The 21,409-nt window shown below is 36.5% G+C and overlaps 1 protein-coding gene across 1 annotated transcript in view; it reads left to right on the top strand.

The window, feature by feature from the left end:
• The window catches only part of LOC149803762 (dynein axonemal heavy chain 3-like), a 311,163-nt gene that overhangs the window by 150,785 nt on the left and 138,969 nt on the right, over positions 1-21,409 (top strand). The window lies entirely within an intron of this gene.

The raw sequence follows: 21,409 nt of genomic DNA, 5'->3' as shown, positions 1-21,409 counted from the left end.
GTGTACCCTAAAGAATTTGCAATTGCTTCATACATTTTGTGTGTGTATATCTTATTTCAAAAATAGATCTGAAAAATGATTGTACCAATCAATGTCTTTTCTTGCTGAACAACAGTAACTTGTACTGGAGAGCAATTTTATTTATATGGTTACCACACTTTTTAAAATATAAATTTTCATGTCATTTCCCAAGTTTTTCCAGGATGAAATTTATTTTTCAAAGTTCACAAATGGCCATTACTGAGTGGAATTAAAGACCTTAGTTTATAAAACATGCACTTTTAAAATCAGAAGATGTTTCTATTTCAAGACTCTCCCAAATCATCCAAGTTAGAAAATATGATCATGCACTAAACATCGAAAGTATTAGTCACTTTCCAGTGGACCTAGCAAACCTAAACGATGTGACATTGAGTCATACCCAAATGAAATCAATAGGAAAATGATTTAGTTTCTCAGAAACTGCAAGCTTTACTATTGTTGTCTTTAACTGGCTGACAGTCTAGACAAAACTACAGCATAGCGCTAGATGAAATCCGACTTGTTACATGCCATTTGCATTAATAGTCACATGACTGCACAGATATCAACCTATGACATTGTAAATCCAATACTCACATGATATCAATAAGAAACCCCTTTCTAATGTTATTGTACAAAAATTCAAATAAATTAACACGAGACTCATATACCTTTTGTAAAAACCCAAACGAACATAATTCTCAGCATATTTATTCTGAGAACAATGCCCTGCAACCTGTCGCTGTCACATCAATCTGGACAGGGTCAGATTCATCAGGCAGAGACACGATGTGATACAACAAAACCTGGATAGTTATTCTCAGAATTAATTTGTAGACAATTCAGTATTCTTTCACTCTTTTATTACAAACATTATACATTTTATATATTTTTTTCTAACACAGTTGAAAAGGGTTATTATTGATATCATATGACTACTGAACCTATGATGTCACAAATGTGTGTGTTGCAAGATTTATGTATTCATGCAATTACCAATGCCAATGGTGAGTAACAGGTTAGATTTCATTAATTCTGTAGTTTTGTCTCATATGTCAACAAATTAAAGAAATAATGATTATAATACTCACAATTTCTGAGAAACTATATGATTTTCCTATTGATTTCATGCACATATAACTCAATATAACAGCGTTTAATTTCGTTAGGCAATAAGGTATGCAGCTATGCTTTTCTGCAACCATGTTGTCTTATTATGATGCTAGACTGGTTTTCATATCTTCAGTGTAAGAAAAGGTACTGATAATGAGCTGTCTGCGAAAAAAACCAGTCTAATAAACCAATCCAATCCAATGAGTGTTTGGCTTGACTAAGCAAATATGTTTATGGAAAGCACCCAAATGATCTGTACTGCAACCCCTGAATATTCTGATCAGAACTCAATAAATTTAACTCATGATCAATTCAGAAACGACTCGATTATGTTACTATGTAACTGTTTCTGTCATCAAGTGGTGGCAGAAAATTGCTTGTGTTTGCATACATTCATCAATATGATAGGAATAAACCCAGTATTTTGTCCGCAAACAAACTAAGGATATAGTGCATGCTGCTACTCTAAATTTTACCATTCTGAAGCAATATGAAAATCTGTATTTACTTGTTTCATGATCGCAATCTGAGATTGCTACTTTGCCAAAGTTTATCAGCTACTAAAATAACCAAAAATACTGTATAATTAGCCCAAGCCAGACCAATATATACTGTATTTATTTAGACTAAGCAAGACCAATATATACTGGATGTGATTAGACTAAGCCAGAATAACATATATACTGTATGTGATTAGACCAGGCCAGACTAATATATATTGTATGTAATTAGACCAATATATACTGTATTTAATTAGACTAAGCAAGACCAATATATACTGTATGTGATTAGACAAAGCCAGAATAATATATATACTGTATGTGATTAGACCAGGCCAGACTAATATATATTGTATATAATTAGACCAGGCCAGACCAATATATAGTGTATGTGATTAGACTAAGCCAGGCAAATATATACTGCATATAATTAGACTAAGCAAGACCAATAGATACTGTATGTGATTAGACTAAGCAAGACCAATATATACTGTATGTGATTAGACTAGGCCAGACTAATATATTCTGTATGTCAGTAGACTAAGCCAGACTAATATATACTGTATGTTATTAGACCAGGCCAGAACAATATATACTGTATTTAATTAGACTAAGCCAGACTAATATATACTGTATGTGATTAGACCAGGCCAGACCAATATATACTGTATGTAATTAGACTAAGCCAGACCAATATATACTGAATGTGATTAGACTAAGCAAGACCAACATATACTGTATGTGATTAGACTAAGCCAGACAAATATATACTGTATGTGATTAGACCAGGCCAGACCAATATATATTGTATGTCAGTAGACCATGCCAGACCAATATATATTGTATGCCAGTAGACCAGGCTAGACCAATTTACACTGTATAGTGATGTGATTAAACTAGGCCAGACAAACATATATTGTAAATATATTAGAAGAGCAGACCTGCCAAGTCCGTCTGAGTAAGGCAGTTGATTTTTTTTTCATAAGATTGACCTCTTTTCAGTAAGGTGTAACAAAATATCAATTACAGCTATTGTAAAGCTGGAAAACTTAATTAAAAGTTTGACACATCGATGATAAACATTATGTTCAACTGAAAAGTTTGTAAAGTATGTGTGGACTTTATTTACCACTAGTACAGTTATACAAACTCTAGTTCCAAACCCTATGCAACTCAATAGCTTGTTGGGGTGCATAGACTTCTTCTGCTATAAACTGCCATTGGCTTCTTTGGTCAAGTGGATACTATTAAAATGCTTTGTTTTAATATATGTATTAAAACATATGGACCTTTTTGACCTCAGTTGTGTATTTGATATTTTATGATTTTTTTATACTGGGTTGCTGATTGCGGCATTCAATTTGTACATAAAAACCATTCCCTGCCCCCTTATTTTCCCCTTAAACATGCATCTCTTTCTCGACACCATTTTTAAAAATTCTATAATCTACAGTTTGATCATGCAGATGGTTCACATTAACAAATATGTACAGTTTAAAGCATCTAAGGTGCTTTTGTAAAGTTAGTCTGGTTCCCTGACTAACTGTACTAATTCTAAGATGAAACCCAGATCCAAATAAAACACGGATGAACCAATTATCCGGACATATTGGCTACCATCATTTTACCATAGTTTTTGTTAGCATGCTCTAAGTCTGTATTTTAAGGGTAATTTTCATAAGACTTATGGCAAAATCGTGTCAGGTCTAGACCAGGCCTGACCAATATATATGTTTGTATGTAATTAGACCAGACCAGACTAATATATACTGAATGTAATTAGACAAGGCCAGACCAATATATATTGCATTTGATTAGACTATGCCAGACCAATATATATATTGTATGTGAGCAGACCAGGCCAGACAACATATACTGCATGTGAGTAAACCATGTCAGACCAAAAAATAAATATATATATATATAAATAGACCATTCCAGACCAATATTGCATGTGAGTAGACCTGACCAGATCAATGTATATATATATTATGTAATTAGACCAAGCCAGACCAATATATATATATATATATATATATATATATATATATATATATATATATATATATATATATTATATGTGAGTAGACCAGTCCATACCAACATATACTGCATTTAAGTAGAGCAAGCAAGACTAATATATATTGTATATTGCGATTTTACAGGTCAGACCAATATACTGTTAAAGCAATAACCATTCTAATCTCACCTGAAGTAGATGATTATGCCTGTTTCATGCAGGAATCTCAGAAACAAATTCAGTTCTTCACCTTTTTCTATTCGTACAGTTCCTTTCTTGTTTAAATTTTCCACTTCTTCTAGAGAAATCACCTGCAATGACAAGTTGACAAAGCTTCTAGCTTGATTGGTGTACCAAATTTATAAAATATTTATCTGTTTTAAACTACCTTTTTCTGTTTCAATACATCAAATAATCATCATAAACCTTATCAAAGCATTATGTAGGCATCCAAAACTTGATCCTTGCTAGCGAACAGGTGAGCTTGCAATGTTGCTTGATCATCTTAGTTGTTTGTCATGCATACTGCATTTATAAACAGCAGGACAAGTATGCTACAGGCTACATTGATAACACTGCCAATATCCAAGTGAACTTACAGTCTTGTTTGATCACCTTGCCAAGAGTTATGAATACTGCATCCATCAACACGATACATTGTTTACCCTATCAATATCCAAGTGGTCTTACAGCTTGGTTAGCTCACCTTAGCCTGGTGTTACAAATACTGCATCCGTCGACACGATACACTATTTACCCTATCAACATCCAAGTGATCTTACAGCTTGGTTAGCTCACCTTAGCCTGGCATTACACATGCTGCATGATACACTGTTCACCCTATCAATATGCAAGTGGTCTTACAGCTTGGTTAGCTCTCCTTACCTGGTGTTATGCATACTGCATCCGTCGACACGATATATTATTTACTCTATCAATATCCAAGTGATCTTACAGCGTGGTTAGCTCACCTTAGCCTGGTGTTACACATACAGCATCCATCAAGACGATACACTGTTTACTCTATCAATATCCAAGTGATCTTATGGCTTGGTTAGCTCATCCTAGCCTGGTGTTACACATACTGCATCCATCGACATGATACACTATTTACCCTATCAATATCCAAGTGATCTTACAGTTTGATTAGCTCACCTTAGCTTGGTGTTACACATACTGCATCCATCAACATGATACACTGTTTACCCTATCAATATCCAAGTGAACTTACAGCTTGGAACATGATACACTGTTTACTCCATCAATATCCAAGTGGTCTTACAGCTTGGTTAGCTCACCTTAGCCTGGTGTTACACATACTGCATCCATCAACACGAGACATTGTTTACCCTATCAATATCCAAGTGATCTTACAGCTTGAAACATGATACACTATTTACTCTATCAATATCCAAGTGGTCTTACAGCTTGGTTAGCTCACCTTAGCCTGGTGTTACACATACTACATCCATCGACATGATACACTGTTTACTCTATCAATATCCAAGTGGTCTTACAGCTTGGTTAGCTCACCTTAGCCTGGTGTAACACATACTGCATCCATCAACACGATACACTGTTTACCCTATCAATATCTAAGTGATCTTACAGCTTGGTTAGATCACCTTAGCCTGGTGTTACACATACCATATCCATCAACACGATACACTGTTCACCCTATCAATATGCAAGTGATCTTACAGCTTGGTTAACTCACCTCAGCCTGGTGTTATACATGCCGCATCCATCGACATGATACACTATTTACCCTATCAATATCCAAGTGAACTTAGAGCTTGGAACATGATACACTATTTACCCTATCAATATCCAAGTGAACTTATAGCTTGGATAGCTCACCTTAGCCTGGTGTTACACATACTGCAACCATCAACACGATACACTGTTTACCCTATCAATATCCAAGTGAACTTAGAGCTTGGAACACGATACACTATTTACCCTATCAATATCCAAGTGAACTTACAGTTTGGATAGCTCACCTTAGCCTTGTGTTACACATACTGCATCCATTAACACGATACACTGTTCACCCTATCAATATCCAAGTGAACTTACAGCTTGGAACATGATACACTATTTACCCTATCAATATCCAAGTGATCTTACAGCTTGGATAGCTCACCTTAGGCTGGTGTTATGCATACCGCGTCCATCGACACGATACAATATTTACCCTATACATATCCAAGCAAACTTACAGCATGGATAGATCACCTTAGCCTGGTGTTATGCATACTGCATTCATCAACACAACACACTGTTTACCCTATCAATATCCAAGTGATCTTACAGCATGGATAGATCACCTTAGCCTGGTGTTATGCATACTGCATCCATCGACACGATACAATATTTACCCTATCAATATCCAAGTGAAATTACAGCATGGATAGATCACCTTAGCCTGGTGTTATGCATACCACATCCATCAACACGATACAATATTAACCCTATAAATATCCACGTGAACTTACAGCATGGATAGATCACCTTAGCCTGGTGTTATGCATACCACATCCATCAACACGATACAATATTTACCCTATAAATATCCAAGTGAACTTACAGCGCGGATAGATCACCTTAGCCTGATGTTATGCATACTGCATTCATCAGCATGATACAATATTTACCCTATAAATATCCAAGTGAACTTACAGCATAGATAGATCACCTTAGCCTGGTGTTATGCATACCACATCCATCAACACGATACAATATTTACCCTATAAATATCCAAGTGAACTTACAGCACGGATAGATCACCTTAGCCTGGTGTTATGCATACTGTATTCATCAACATGATACAATATTTACCCTATATATATCCAAGTGAACTTACAGCTTGGTTAGATCACCTTAGCCTGGTGTTATGCATACTGCATCCATCAATAGCTAGATATGAATGTTGACACTATTGTCCATGCCAATATCCACGTGAACTTGCAATTTGGCTTTATGACCTTAGTCATACATAATACATCCTGCATATTCAGCTACAGGCGACACTGACCAGGCCAGTATCGAAAACAACTTATGGTTTTGTTTGAATTCTTCAGTTGATGCATACGTTAAAATGTTAAAGTTTTCACTGATGATATAAATGAGTTGGATAATATTGAAGGCTATATTAATGACATTATGTCAGCTACATGTATGATTGGATCCCTTTAAACATAGTACTCCTAAAAAAAAAGTTTTATTTACATAGCTACAAATGATACATTGCCTCAAAATGAACATGAATGTATCATAAAGATGAAAGCAGTTTAACAGTTCTAATGCAAAAGAGAAGGAAAACATGAATGGTATGAAGAACATATATATTTGGTACAATTACTGAGTTACACCCATGTCTTTGTACAATACATATATGCTACATCTAGCTGTTTATATCTGTGAACGATGATTGATAAGACAGATGTAAAACTATTCCAAACATTGTTAAATCAAAGAGCTAAGACTGCAATACATGAAGGCACATCCATTTGGAGTTCAAAAATCTGATCATAAGTGAGTCATTGAATTCCAATTTTAAGAATAACGAGTTCATTAAATATACTGAGACCATGAATTCTAGATAAAACATTCTCTTCCTTTCAACAGTAAGTGAAGAAACCATTTCTGATATTTTTCTGCAATGACAATTTTCATACAAGATCCTGTTTAGGCCTTCATGGACATTATCAGATTTGAACACTTTTCAGTATGGATCAAGTAGGCATCATATAAAGTCTTTGTGTGAAAACCTATGTCAATATGACCATCCATTCAGGAGGAGCAGTGGCAACAAAATGTTCAAGGTGGCTAGCTTGGTGGACATATTGAATGTCAGATTCCCATCACTGTCATGTAGGACCAACAAAGGACGTGATCATAATAAATCTTTTGACGAAAACTCTATGCCGATATGACCATCCATTTAGAAAGAGTAGCAACAACAAGGTTTTCAAGATGGCTGCAGTGATGGCCATACTGGATGTCAGTTTGGACCATATTATTGTAGGATCAACTAGATATCATCAAAAGTATGTATGTGAAAATCCCATGGTGATATGAATTTACATTCAGGAGGAACAGTAACAAGATTTTTAAAATGGCTGCCACAGCAACATTACCTTTAGGACCAATTAGACATCACAAAAAGTCTTATAGTGAAAACCCCATTTTGGCATGACCATCCAGTGAGAGCTAAATTTTCTACATTTTGGTGGACATCAGATTGGCAGCATTATCTGGACCAAAGAAATATCATAAGAAGACTTGTAGTGAAAACTCCTGTGGGTGAATAGTGATAACATGGTTTTAAATCTGGATGCCATGGTGGCAGTACTGAACATCATATGAGCACCATTTTCATTTAGGACTAAATAGATCTCATAACAAATCTTTAAGTGAAAATCCCATGTTGATTTGACTACCCATTCAGGAAGGGTAGTGCTAGCAATATATTTAAAACTGCTGCCATGGTGATGATAAAGGACTTCTAAGATCACTATTTCCATTTCATATCAATTAGACAATTAGACAATAGGACGAATGTGTGTGTGATTTGGATTCAGATGGGTCTGAAAACTGTGCGGCTGCCACTAATGTACCAGAATCAAAGTTTTACTCTGTTCTTGCTAAATCTTTAAGACAAAGGCTCTAGAATGTTGACTCTACATGTCAGCCAACAGCTTATATTATATCTTGGATTGAAACATTGCATTTGAGGAGATGGCTCAAATTTTCCAAGCAGTAACCTTCATGAAGCGACTCTGGTGAGAGTACACAGAGCAAGTGACCCAAGAAGTAAGGCTTATGGGGTGTTATCCAGTGTTCCAGCTCACACCCGGAGGAAATGAGGCATTTGTGCATGGCACGAATCTTCTCTGTGCATTTTAAGTAGTGATTCAGAATGTGAACAGGATCTTGCATGGCTGCTTTTCTCGACCTGTCTATGGAAGAGAGCAAGAAAGTGGTGCCTCTTTGGTCACCGATCGATGTTAACCTATTTTTGGGATACAAAGCATGCATGCAGAAGTTAAATCTATCAGTAAACGTGTCTTGCATGATAGTGACTTTAGCGAAGTGTAGGCTAGGGGTTCAAATGGATTCAAATCAAGCCATGTTTAAAGCCAGGATTGGTTCAATTTGGAAACAGTGAGGGAGGGAATTTGGTCAGTTGAGACCAAAACAGGCTAAATATCTGATAGGTCTATATCATAACCAAATCAAGTCTGCCATGATGCCAGCATGTCCAATATCATGGGGCAACAGCCTTTTATAGAGATTTGAACCAAGTGTTGGTAAGTTGAGGGATTGAGCCTTCCTGCTCTCAAAATTCTCTACAATCAAAGGTCTGAATTGTTTGTTTTGCAAACTGTCCCAATAAGAGCCGAGCATGTAGAAGAAGAGGATGCTCATATCAGGGAAGGACCACCCATAACCAAGGAGAAGATTCGGGTTGGCTGGAATCTTCCTAGGCAAATCAATAACAAGTAAATCAGTGAGCCAGGACTTGTCCCATCTGAGTAGGGCTATCAGAATCATTTTGCTATTCTGAACCCGTAACCTCTGGATTATTTTTTTATCAGCACCATGGGTGGAGAGGCAATTGCCCACAACACCTCCAAATAATAGACAGTGCACCCATGGTCCACACTTTTGCATCTGGAACTCTAGAGACAAAGGTGGTTAAAATGTTATTACACCTTATCATAAAGAGGTTGATCATCGGTTGCCCCCAAAGTGTGCAAATCTGAGTGAAAACTGAGAGATGGGGAGATCATTCAGTGTGAAAGATTTGACCACTCCTTGATAGAGCACCAGCCAAGACATTCTGTCCGCCAGGAATGTGTTTGATTTGTATGTTGATATGGATATTGTTATACCAATGTAGAAAGTGCCAAATTAGAATACACAGGTTGGGAGATCTGGTATCTCCCTGTTTGGGGAGATAGGTCACCACCACAGAGTTGTCAGACCTAATGTGGACTATATTTTCCTCAGAGTCGATCTATTCAGAAGTGAAAGGCATTGATGACAGCCTTCACTTCTAGGACGTTGATGTATGGCTCCCACATGCTGCTGGCAGGTGGGCACCCAAACCATGTGCACAGGTGTCACTACATACTTTTGTTTCCATCTGGGGCTTCTCTATTGGGATACCCATGGTCATGGTCAGCCAACCTGGATTGCACCAATGAGTAAATGTTGAAGGAATGAGTAAATCTTGGGTGTGATCAGGATGGTTTGATTGAGGAGACTTGAAAAGGGGCGACATTGTGCTTGTAATGTCCACCAGAAACGAGTTAGCTCAAGTCTGCTGCCTCAATGAAAAAACTGAGGAGCTGCAAAAAAGCTCATGTTGAAATCCATGTCCTGTTGGAAATGATGGGTCCAACTTGCTGTTTGCTTTCCGAAAAGGAAAGTCTAGAATAAAACCCTGGGGATTAAGGTCTTTGCACAAGTGTCATCTCCTGTCTTTATTATTTAGAGAAAATGTTCGTGACACTGGGTGTCATTTGTTTTTTTTTTGAGCAACATATATCTCATGCTGTAGAAACGCATCCTTCCCCTGATCTGATGGTGTATCGATGAAGAGGGGAGAGGAGAGATTGAGGGTTATTGATGAACAAAACCTGAATCCCCTCCAAATGACCTGGATCAACAACACACACACACACATACACTCCATTATCAGGGAATAGGGAGATCCAGTAAGCTCAAAATTTGGTTCTTACCACCTATGTACAATTGTTTCCTAGGGACTGATATTAGTGCATGTGTCTGAGAAGATCTCCTGTGCTGAGGCTGCTTAACATCTCTTCACACTAGTGGAGGCTGAGTGGTTCAAACGCCAATGTGGGATGATCAGGGAAGTAGAGCAGCAGTTCCTGAGCTGCCTGCCTCTGAACTTCCTCTATTCTTTCTCCTAATAAATGGTGACCTGAACAGGGCTATCCAGAAAGGGAGGGTAAGACAAGGTTTGAGCAACATGGTTCAGAGACATGCGACACATATCAGGAATAAATTGGCCAAACCCATCAAAATATTGGTAACGGTAAGGACAGCAGCCCTCGCCAATGACCCTTGCAATCCTGGCAATCACCTCAGTAGTGGCTATTGCCAGATGTCTGAGTCTGAAAGGTGCTAATGAGGCCAAATCTAACAATGAAGATGGTGCAACAACATCTCAAACCAGTTTTGACAAGCATGGAGCACATTTGTCTGCCTTATTAAACAGACGTCCAGACATATGAACACCTGATATATTTGTGTCAAGTGCTGGGAAATCACTAATGAAGTTGTGTGTTGCTTTAAGTCTATCCAATTGGGGGTCCGAACCAGAAGGATGGCTTCTCTTCCTCCTTGTCTAGATCTACTGATTCTTTAGAGTAGCGGTAAATTGCAGGGCATTATGAATTAGCTAACACCCTATGCATTCCTCAGTGGCAGCTTGAAAGCTAAACTAGTCTTTTCCATGGTCATTTCTGAGTATTACGTGAAGGATGGTGGATTTGAAGGAGTTTAGTAACACTCACAGCATGCTGAAACCCAATCTAGGTCTACTTGCAGCTCTGGAGAAAATATACCAGGTGGCATGAAGACTCAATTCCATCCATATGAAAACATCACTAGCTCTACCTCATGGACATTGAGTGAAAATATGGCAATCCAACACTGCCAGGACTGCCAACTGGTTTGCTTGGTGATTGGTCAGCTTGGATGCTGGTGGTATAGTAGATGGTTTGGCTATCACCAGTACCAGCCACTCCAATGGCAAACAGACAAATTTCTCACTTAAATCTCCATAACAGGAAGAGCATGTCACTGACAGTATGGTTTCTTCAAAATATTGATCTAACTATCTATATAATTTCTAAGATATGCATTTACGTGACCAAAGCCTTTCATCTCTAATTCCTCCAGCATGTTTACTGGGTCTCTTTGTGCGTGCAAAATGAGATTCAAATGGATATTCTATTTCAGGTATTGTACCTAAGCTGCTATATAATTAACTCGTGTTTTGTCATGATCTGCTTTTCTTATCTATCCCTGAATCTGTTTAATCTATACAGAAATTCACTTGTTATAGCTGAAGTAGATTCAGATACTGGCCTGCTAAATCCATCTAAATGTATTGTCTTACAATGTTGACATTTTTATGTAATTCACTTTAGTAAATTGTTTTGATATTGCACAATGATAAAATGAATGTAAGTTCTAAGGTTAGGTTTAAAGTGTTCAAATTTCTAATTTATTGCATATGCATGAAAAGCAAGTATCACCAACTAGAAAACCAGCCCCTGCTTAACTGTACTTTAAAGATGCTCTACTGATACTCTCAAAGCACACATACGTGCTTCATGTATTAGCATGCAACAAGTCACCTGCTTTTAAAGAGATTATAAAATGCTGTTAATTGATTATTGGCAGCTATCATTTCTTATCACATTGAAATTCCCTCTACTTCCAAACCAAATCCTCAAACCCTGCCACCCACACCTTTCTACTGTCTAAATATGACACAAATCGAAAGTGTTGACAACATTCATAAGCATTATGTTGGAAGATATGTATATCACTTAGTCATAAGTATATGTAAGATTACAAGCAATTTGGGGAACAATGACCATGGACAGGTACAAGTCTAAGAAACGCAGTGTACTGATCTAATTCCAAAGCCAGAGCTCAACAAATATTTACCTGGCTTATTTTTTGAAGAAAATGATTTAAATACATCTATCGTGTTAGACTCAAGCCTAAAAAACATAAAGAAGTGAATTGTTTGCATTAACCTGGTACCAGTAGTGATAATATTCCTCTACATGCAAATCCATGAATAGAAGATCTGTCAAAGATTTTTTATGTTAGATTTTTTGTAAACGTGTACCTTAACTCCATCTGCCTTTTGATTCATTAGTTCCTGTTCCAGGAGGATCCACCGTGCAGGTATCTCCTCTCTCCAGTATGGCTGTTGCATTGCCACCTTTAGAATTTTTCTCTTCAAATCCTTCAATCTTTTGTCTACAACAGTGTTGTCAATGGCAAAGTCCTCATCTACCAAGTGAAGCCTGGTAGGTTTGTCTTTTAGATAAGAACGGATCTCCCTGAAGTATTTCTTACAGATCTCATCAAGGCTGCTCTATATATGGGGAGTAGATAGGAACAAAATGAAAATGGCAAGCACAGCTTTTTCATCACTTACACTAATAATTATAGAATTTACATCTCCATTCATCAGAATTTCAGTGTTTTCGACAATTGACAACATTAGTTGATTTTGGTTTGACATATAAAGTATGACTGAGGATCTTGAAAACCATCAATTCTAGCAAGTTTGCTTCGATTTTTGATAGTTTTTGGAACTTGTGTTTTTTTTTATTCACTGATTTCTGTGCATGCAAATATACATATGAGCTAATTAAATTTCAAAACACAAGTTATATCATTTTGATACAACTTTCCAATTCTAATTTCTCTGTAAAAATGCCTCTCTCTAGCTTGACTATATGTTTGAGATATGTAAAGGCCATTTGAATAATAATGAAACAACTGTACCTACACAGAAATATAAATGGATAAAATGTTGCTTGTTTCTTTTCCAAAAATGCCATTTATCTGTTGGGACTGATTTTACTTTAAGTCTAATTTGAAGCTATTTGTTTCTGTTTGTCTGGATTAATTGATTTATGATAAGCCATCTAGTAGATATGCAGCTAACAGAAATACTAGCAACATGAATGTTGACAAAAATAATATGATACAAAAAAAATTAATTTTGACAAAATGTTTTATTTACTCTTTTTTTATATTATACTCAAAAGTACAAATAATTAATCAGTTAACCCCATCTTGCAAGGATACATGAGGACAAAGTTGGCCTGATATCACTAGCAGAGATTAAGAAGAGACCTTTTCACTAAACTGACTTACATATTATTGTAAGAAAGTGGTCTTATATATATATATATCTGTGTGAGTGTCAGCATGTGTGTGTGTGTGTGTATGACAGGCACTACTTGTGCCAAAATATTACAAATAAAAAAAAATTCTGAGACAGGAATCATATACAAGAAATCACTCCTCCATTTCCAACACAGATCCAAGCATTCTGGACTGGTTTACCTAACACTAGCCTGCTGCTTTCATGGAACTACTTTGGGGATTAGCAAACAAGGATTACTCCAAGAACAATGCTACTTGATAGATGAACAATTACTTCCATAGTTGGGGGCCCCAAGTGGCTCTCCCTTACGGATCACTTCCATCTCACCTCTTTCTGCCTGGGTTCGAGTCTCAGATTCGGCCAATGTGGGTATGTGAGAAAGCTTGCCAGTAGCTTCTCCTGGGTTGGTGGTTCTATCCAGGGGTTTTCACGGGTTCTTCCTCCACCGTTAATACTGGCCGCCATGTATAGCCTATCATGTGCTGAAAAATGGCTTTAAACCACACAGAAACAACAACTTCCATAGTTGTCATCACTTCTAGAGCAGCATTTTATAATTGGTGCTTCAACACTGACACAAAGCAAAATTCTTTATAGGAGAATAATTATTTAACAAATTATGCAATAAAACATTACATTTCTATGTTATACTGTAATTACAGTGATATACATACAGAAACATTAAATTTATAATATTTTATTTTCCAATTAAAGTAATTTACATAAAACAACAATTGATTTAATTTGTGTTGTAAATTATAATGATTTAATTCATGTATTTGCCTGCTGTTTTAAAAACAATGAAATTTTTGTAATTATAAAACATAACGTTTGATAACTAGCTTGGTATCTTGCCTAAATAAATAAATTAGACAAATTTGGCCAGTCAAAAAATTGCATAAATTGGAATATTTCAGCTATCATTTTAGATAGATCATCATTTATGACTTTATATTGGACAACCAAAATTTATGATCATTTTTGTTGACATGACTTTATCAATTGCATTTTCTTGTCAGCCACCTAGTATTAAGAAAATGTGCAGTCTTTTATCATAAATAATGCATGGAAGGAAAATGAGGCATCTTTATTTTTTCTATTAAAGTCATAACAAAGTCTAAATCATACCTTTCCTGCATCTGCACCAACAACAATTTCTCCAGTGGGTTTATCAGTTGATGGACTCGCCATTAAATCTGTATGCACAATAATGTCTCCAACAGGTTTCTCAGTTGATGGACCTGCCATTACATCTGTATCCACAATAATTTCTCCACTAGGTTTATCAGTTGATGGACTCACTATTACATCTGTTCCTACTATCTTCCTCTTCCTCCCTGACTGCAATCTCGATTTCCCATGTTTCTTGAGATGATGATCAACAGGGAGGGTATGCACACCTGCAGAAGTAATTGTTATGCTGCAATCTTTAGGTTTTATAACTATAACAGACCTTGGCTGTACACATATTTCTTTTGGCATTTGATGTGATACAGTTTCTCATAGTTTTAACAAGATAAGCAGCACTTCTGATTATTGCACTGATTTTTCTTAAAAATTTGCTGGTTCAATCAAAAGACCACAACATTTGTACTAATGAAATAACATAAACATTTTCCTAGTCATGCTCACTAAAATGTACCTTTTGTGTCTGACATTATATGAAAGTACCAGCAAAGAAAATCATCTTTGTGACCAAGACTGATGTCTTCCACTCATGGTGCATACTCCCACCAATCACTCAATAACAAAAACTGATTTCAAATTTTGATCCACAAAGAATACTGATGCTTAAATTGTGAAATCATGCAAAAGGAAAAAAACAAAACAATTATGTGACATAATAAAAACCATGCCTTTGGATGGAATGGCTAAATGATCAGCTGCCAACCAAGCCCATACTTATTATGCAATAAACCTAACAGTATCATTGGAACAATGCAAATAACATGGAACAATTTCTTTAAAACTAATTATGGTATAAATCTTGTTGCATATTGTGAAAGGCAATGAACTGGGGCAAGAGACAAGATGGAGTAGTGGTAAGCATTCCCAAATCATGAGAAAACATTTTCCTACCATTGGATACCCCCAGGTAAGCTCCCATGGCATATTCATGGGTAAGGCAGTTCACTCTACCGTAACTTTTCATTGCTAATAAACTAATTTGTATAATTGCCATTAGAGATGATTTCTTCAAACATGACATGCAGGTAGACCATGTTCATTCCAGACATGGAAACTGCACTGGAAGAGGGTGGAGGTCAAGGTGGCATAACATGCATATTAATTATGTAAAACATTGTACTTACCTGCTTTAGTTGCATTACCCTACTTTTCTGGCACTCATCGTCCCCACTACATGCTAATTGTTCCCTCCCCCAATTAGTACTGGAGGGCCATAATTGAAAAGAACATGATAACAGTCTCAATATTTAGTCACAGCCAGCACAGGAATACCACCCTCTGTTACAGGACACTGCAGTTGGGTTAAAGTAAGAAATCCTTGTAATAGCAACATTTAAGTATTAAATAGTTTTATCCCAACCTCTTACCTACCCAAAAGTATCCCACAACAAGAAGAGAGAAAATAAAACTAAATTTAATTCCAGTAATATAATAACTGCTACTAAAACACTGCTGAATATATATGTAAGGAGGGTGGATGATTTCACAAAATCTGATACAGAAAACCACTGCACATACCCTTATGGTAGGAGTGATTCACACTGTTCACTGGTAGAAGGTTGGGACATGTGTCACGATATTACTCTACAAATCAATGATTAAACGCCTTTGCTCTGATGTGCCAAACATAGAATGTAATATGACAGTCTGCTATAAGGCAGCTTTTAAAACATTGTCCAAAGAGCAGTGAGTCAAACAGCTCCAAGATTTAGCAAAGAGCCCGAACATCATGGGCTTTAATTCGCATAAAAAAGGTACCTCCCAGTGATAGTAAGGGCAATCCAAATGGAAATAGTATGCCATGAAAATATCAATGGACTCCTTAAAGAGGTAGTAAAATACATTTCCAATCTTTCCTTTTCCCTGTAGAAAAAGTTGAACAAAACTGTAAAGCTCTAACAGGGCAAAGGATCCTATCTTAATAATTTCTAGCACAGATATGGCTGCAAACAATGTATAATACTGGAGGTAGACTGACTGTGCATACCTGAGTTTTCATCAAAAATCCTGCTTAGGAAAGAAGAGAAACTAAATCATAATTGCTGTTGAACCATAAAGAACCTTTTTCCACTGACAAGGCATCAAGCTCACTCCTCCTCTAAGGTTAGGGTTCTCAAAACAATCTTCACTGAAGGGCTCATAACGGGGTTTTGACAATGCCCAAAGAACATATCAAAGTTTCCATCTTGGCATTGGGGAGCATTATAGCGGTCTCGAAAATTCTAAATACTTGATGAAATCAGAAAGATTAGGGTATGACCCAGTGGCAGAACTGGTAGAGAACATTACAGTTACAAAGTGCTGCTATATAACCCTTAATAGTGGTCATTAAAAGTCATGTTTCCTCTAAAAAGAAGTGAAGAGAATGCTGAAATGCACACAAAGGTGGAAAGTTAGGATTCATTCCTTTCCTACTGCTTCAGTCACAAAAGATGCCCCACTTTGTCGTCAACAACCTTGCTCAAAATCTGATCCTACTGGATTCATTACTTGTGGTAAGTGAAGTGTGCAGGTGGAGAAATAGTGAACTGTTGTAGAGGACAGACCCGAGATCCCTGTGATGTGACAGCAGGTTCTTCCTTTATGATATTCTCCAAGGCTTGTATAACAAATGGTTGAGTAGGACATTAAACTATGATTGTTGGGCAGATCACTAAACTACAACTGTTGGGCTATAGGTGGGCTACCAGAATGAACTAAGCAGAGGAGATCATGACTTGATGAAGCACTTGTGAATTTTTTTTTTAAAAGTGGGAAGGCAGATGCATACAGATAATCCTGCTTTAGACTAAATCTGCCGACTGCCTAGGCCATCATATATATTACTGGACAGACATAAAAGGGAACTTGCTATTTAGTCTCTAATGAGACAAGTAAATCAAGTTTCTTCCCATAGCTGTAAAAGTCATTATGCTACCAACTGGTACAGAAATCATTCTTTGAGAACCACATGACCCTCTCCCTACAGTCTGTCCACTAGGATATTCTTTTTGCCCAGATTGTGACCGATTTGGAAAGTGATCTCTTCTGTGGCTGCACAGAAGAGAGGGTTCCAGACCTTCACTCAGAGAGAAGAAGCATGTGTACTGTCATGGTGCCTGGCATACAATAATATTGATGTGTTTTGTGGGGTGACCACAATACAGTGACAGCTTCACATATCCCTGCAAGACTAGAAAAACTGTACACATTTCCAAGCTATTTAAATGATGGTCACTTTTTCCCAGTCCATGAAGAACAACACCCTCTTCCAGGTAAGCATTCCATCCCAAATCAGATGCATTGGTGTCCAAAAAAGTGACATTTCATTGTGTGAACTGGGACTCTTCATTTAGCCATCAATGCAAGCAGTGGTGAAAATCTGAACCTACCTGGACTTTTGCTGATGAAAGGTTCTTGTGTAGTCTCCAGTATGCTAGAAAAAGGATCTGAAGAGTGCACCAATAAAGTCTTTATGGAACCAAATCTGTAGCAGAGTTCAGAAACCCCAGGAAAATAAAGTAAAAGCAAGCTGACAAGATCTTGGCTGGAAGAGCTGTTATGAGGGACAGGATTTGGCCAATTCTGTCTAAAGAAACACAAACCCTTAATAAGGATGATCATTTAAAGGTTGAAAGGTCGATTTTGAGCCAAAACTTTCCAACTTTTATGACACAAGAAAGATTCAGAAGTAGAAACAAAGCGTTCTGTCATTTTCCTCCCTCTCAACTGTGACTTTTTGCAGAAGGGTGTGAACATTTCTCTTTCACCCCTTAATTAAGCCAGACTTGTGAAAGAAAAGATGGTGGGGTTCAAAACCAGTGAATGGACTAAGGGGCTGCTCACCAGTTATTATGTACTTTTGAAAGAGTGATGTATGTAAAGTGAAGCTGTTTGCATTTAAAACATACACGATGGAGAGAATGGTGGCATATCTTTATCCTATATTAATGTAATGTGGATGATATTTCTTTGGATATTGTACTTTTGGAAATTGTACATGATTTAAACACACTGCAAACTAAAATGAATGCTCCCTTGTGCTAAAAAATCAGCCTGAATTTGTCTAAAGTACACTATCTATAGCAGCTATTAAAATAGGGAAAATGAATTTTGCCAGACCTGACAATACCAGCTTCTGAAAGGGCAATGAATGAATTACCAAATATATAAAATGTAAAAAAAAGTTATCAGCTCTTTTTTATACAATTCAGGGTTGCACAATTTTTTTTTAACCACCAGTCCAAGACAAGTGGTTTCAGAAAATTCACTAGTCCCACCTCACTCTTCACTAGTCCCACCTTACTTTTCACTGGTCCCAAAATGGTACTCACTTGCCGAGATTTGATGAGACGTATGTACTTAATCCATAGAAAAAAAACCAAAGGAAATAATATACAACATAATTATTTCTTAAAAGAATTTAATTTTTAAAAACAATGGTTGTTATACATTTGGCTTCTTCAGGTTCATGTATATATTTTAGCTCATGGATTTTAAAATATGTCCATGTATATGTCTGCCACCTTCCGAGTCATATATTCAAGACAGGGATAACAAGTACACTCAGTATCCGTCTTACGTTTTATCCCTCCATTTTCAAACAAATTTACCTTCTCCGAATCGCTGTTATTACTTTCCTTGCGAAAATAATTTAGCAAACTCATTTTATCCACAGGGTAACTATCAGTTTGCTTGACAACTACTTCTAAAGTGATCAAAAGATCAAATTTCTCTTTTAAATACGAACTGAAACAGCTCATTGATTAGCGTAATTGTTTCGCTTCAAACACAATATCGCATGTGGAAGTTAATCATCTGTATAATCAATTATAAATTAAAGAATCATTACTGTCATTTAATCAGTTCATAAAAGAAACCAACACTGATGTCGGTAAAGTACCTTTCATTAATTTAATTACACTGACTCACTGGATTAAAACCATAGTGAGGCGCTGGTTATGATCTAGATTGAGTAAACTCATTGCAACAAAACCACTTACAACACTGCTAATTGATCATAATGGCTTTCTTTTGTTTGACGTGTTTTGATTTGCCGATAATTTGGTCGCTTAGCCCAATATGCAGTCAAGCGGTAACAGGATGTAAATGTATACATGAAGAGGAGTAGAATCATGTATTCAGTATGCCCGGAGTGCATGATTGGCCACATAAAGGTAGATATAGTGACTAAAGCACGAAAATAAGGACTAGCCCGACTTTTTTAAAAAGCACTTGTCCCGGACTAGCGACTTGGAAAATTTTACTTGCCTGACTTCAAAAACGACTAGTCCGGGACGTCGGGCTATGGGATTTGCTCAGCCCTGCAATGTACCTCTGAAGTTCAGGAAGTGAAAATGACCAAGTGGAGCTAGCACTTTTTTGAAAGGTGCACATCTGGAGTAAGGCCAAGCTGTATACTCTATAACCCAAATTACACCCATCAATCATATATCAAAATAAAGGGAATTAAAGGTTCTTTGAATTATACCCAAGATATACAAGGTCTTTTTTAAATAGCCAGTGAGGAAAGCAGGAGAAATTCTTTTTCTTTAAAATCCTAACCTATGCAAAATATGAAACTGTAGAGCGCCACCTAAATAGCTAGATGCATAAACCAGTGGCCAAAATGTATAAGAGCAGACTGACCACCCATTCTGATGGTTATCAGAACTTGTCCAATTTTGATCAACTTTTGTTTGGTATGAATGAAATGTTTTTTTATTAACTTGTTTGGCATGCATTGATTGTTTTACAGCAGTGAGTAATATATTACTGACTTTCATATGATCATTAAAAATTAAATTGTGTGAATTGCAAAAGATATAAAGACATGAATATATCTGCTGATTTCAATAACATACTATAATAAGCAACTTTGATTTGCAATAGTAATAAAGTTCACAACGCATCGACATTAATTGTGCCACTCAAAATATTTATCGACATTTCAACATTTCCGTGAATCTGAATAATAATTATTGTCATAAATGGAAAGAAAGAACAAAATAAATAAAAAAGATGCAGAGAAAAATAGCTACATAATGTGTAGATATTGGCATAGTTGCCAACTCCCAGAGTACAAAAATACTGCTTATGACAAATATACTGATTTTCAAGCACAAATAGTGCTTGTGAAAACTTTAATGGATATGTAACTTTTTACAACATCTACAAAAGAATGGTAATAACTTACCTAATTATTTTGATGTCAAAGATGCATGTGTTGAACTCTTGCACCTTCTGAATGGGCACCCGAATGGAACAGGGTGACCATTCAGAAGGTGCAAGAGTGCAACACACTCATACTCAGACAAAGGCTGTTTATAGGAACAATTTCCTCACCTTGTTATTTCATCATTATTGATTCCAATGTACCATCTTTCATTGATGATCTGAACTCTGTGGGATTTTTGCTCTTAACTTTTTTTTCGTTCTAGCACATGATTAATCTTTTGTGATTTTACTGTCTGGAAAAAGTGTGTGAAATAGACCACCACCAACTCTAGCTACTGAATGAGGAAGGTTCATTTCTAAAACAAATTTAGTAGAACAAACTTCTGATCAAATTACATTAAGGTTCTCTCTGGTATTTATACGTGTTGTAAATTTAGGTTGTGTTGTTCA

Source organism: Sinohyriopsis cumingii, chromosome 3 (genome assembly GCF_028554795.1).
Source record: "Sinohyriopsis cumingii isolate HCF-2022 chromosome 3, ASM2855479v2, whole genome shotgun sequence".
NCBI classification, from domain to species: Eukaryota; Metazoa; Mollusca; class Bivalvia; order Unionida; family Unionidae; genus Sinohyriopsis; species Sinohyriopsis cumingii.
The sequence above is the reverse complement of the archived record's forward strand: the minus strand, read 5'-3'. Positions and strand labels throughout refer to the sequence as shown.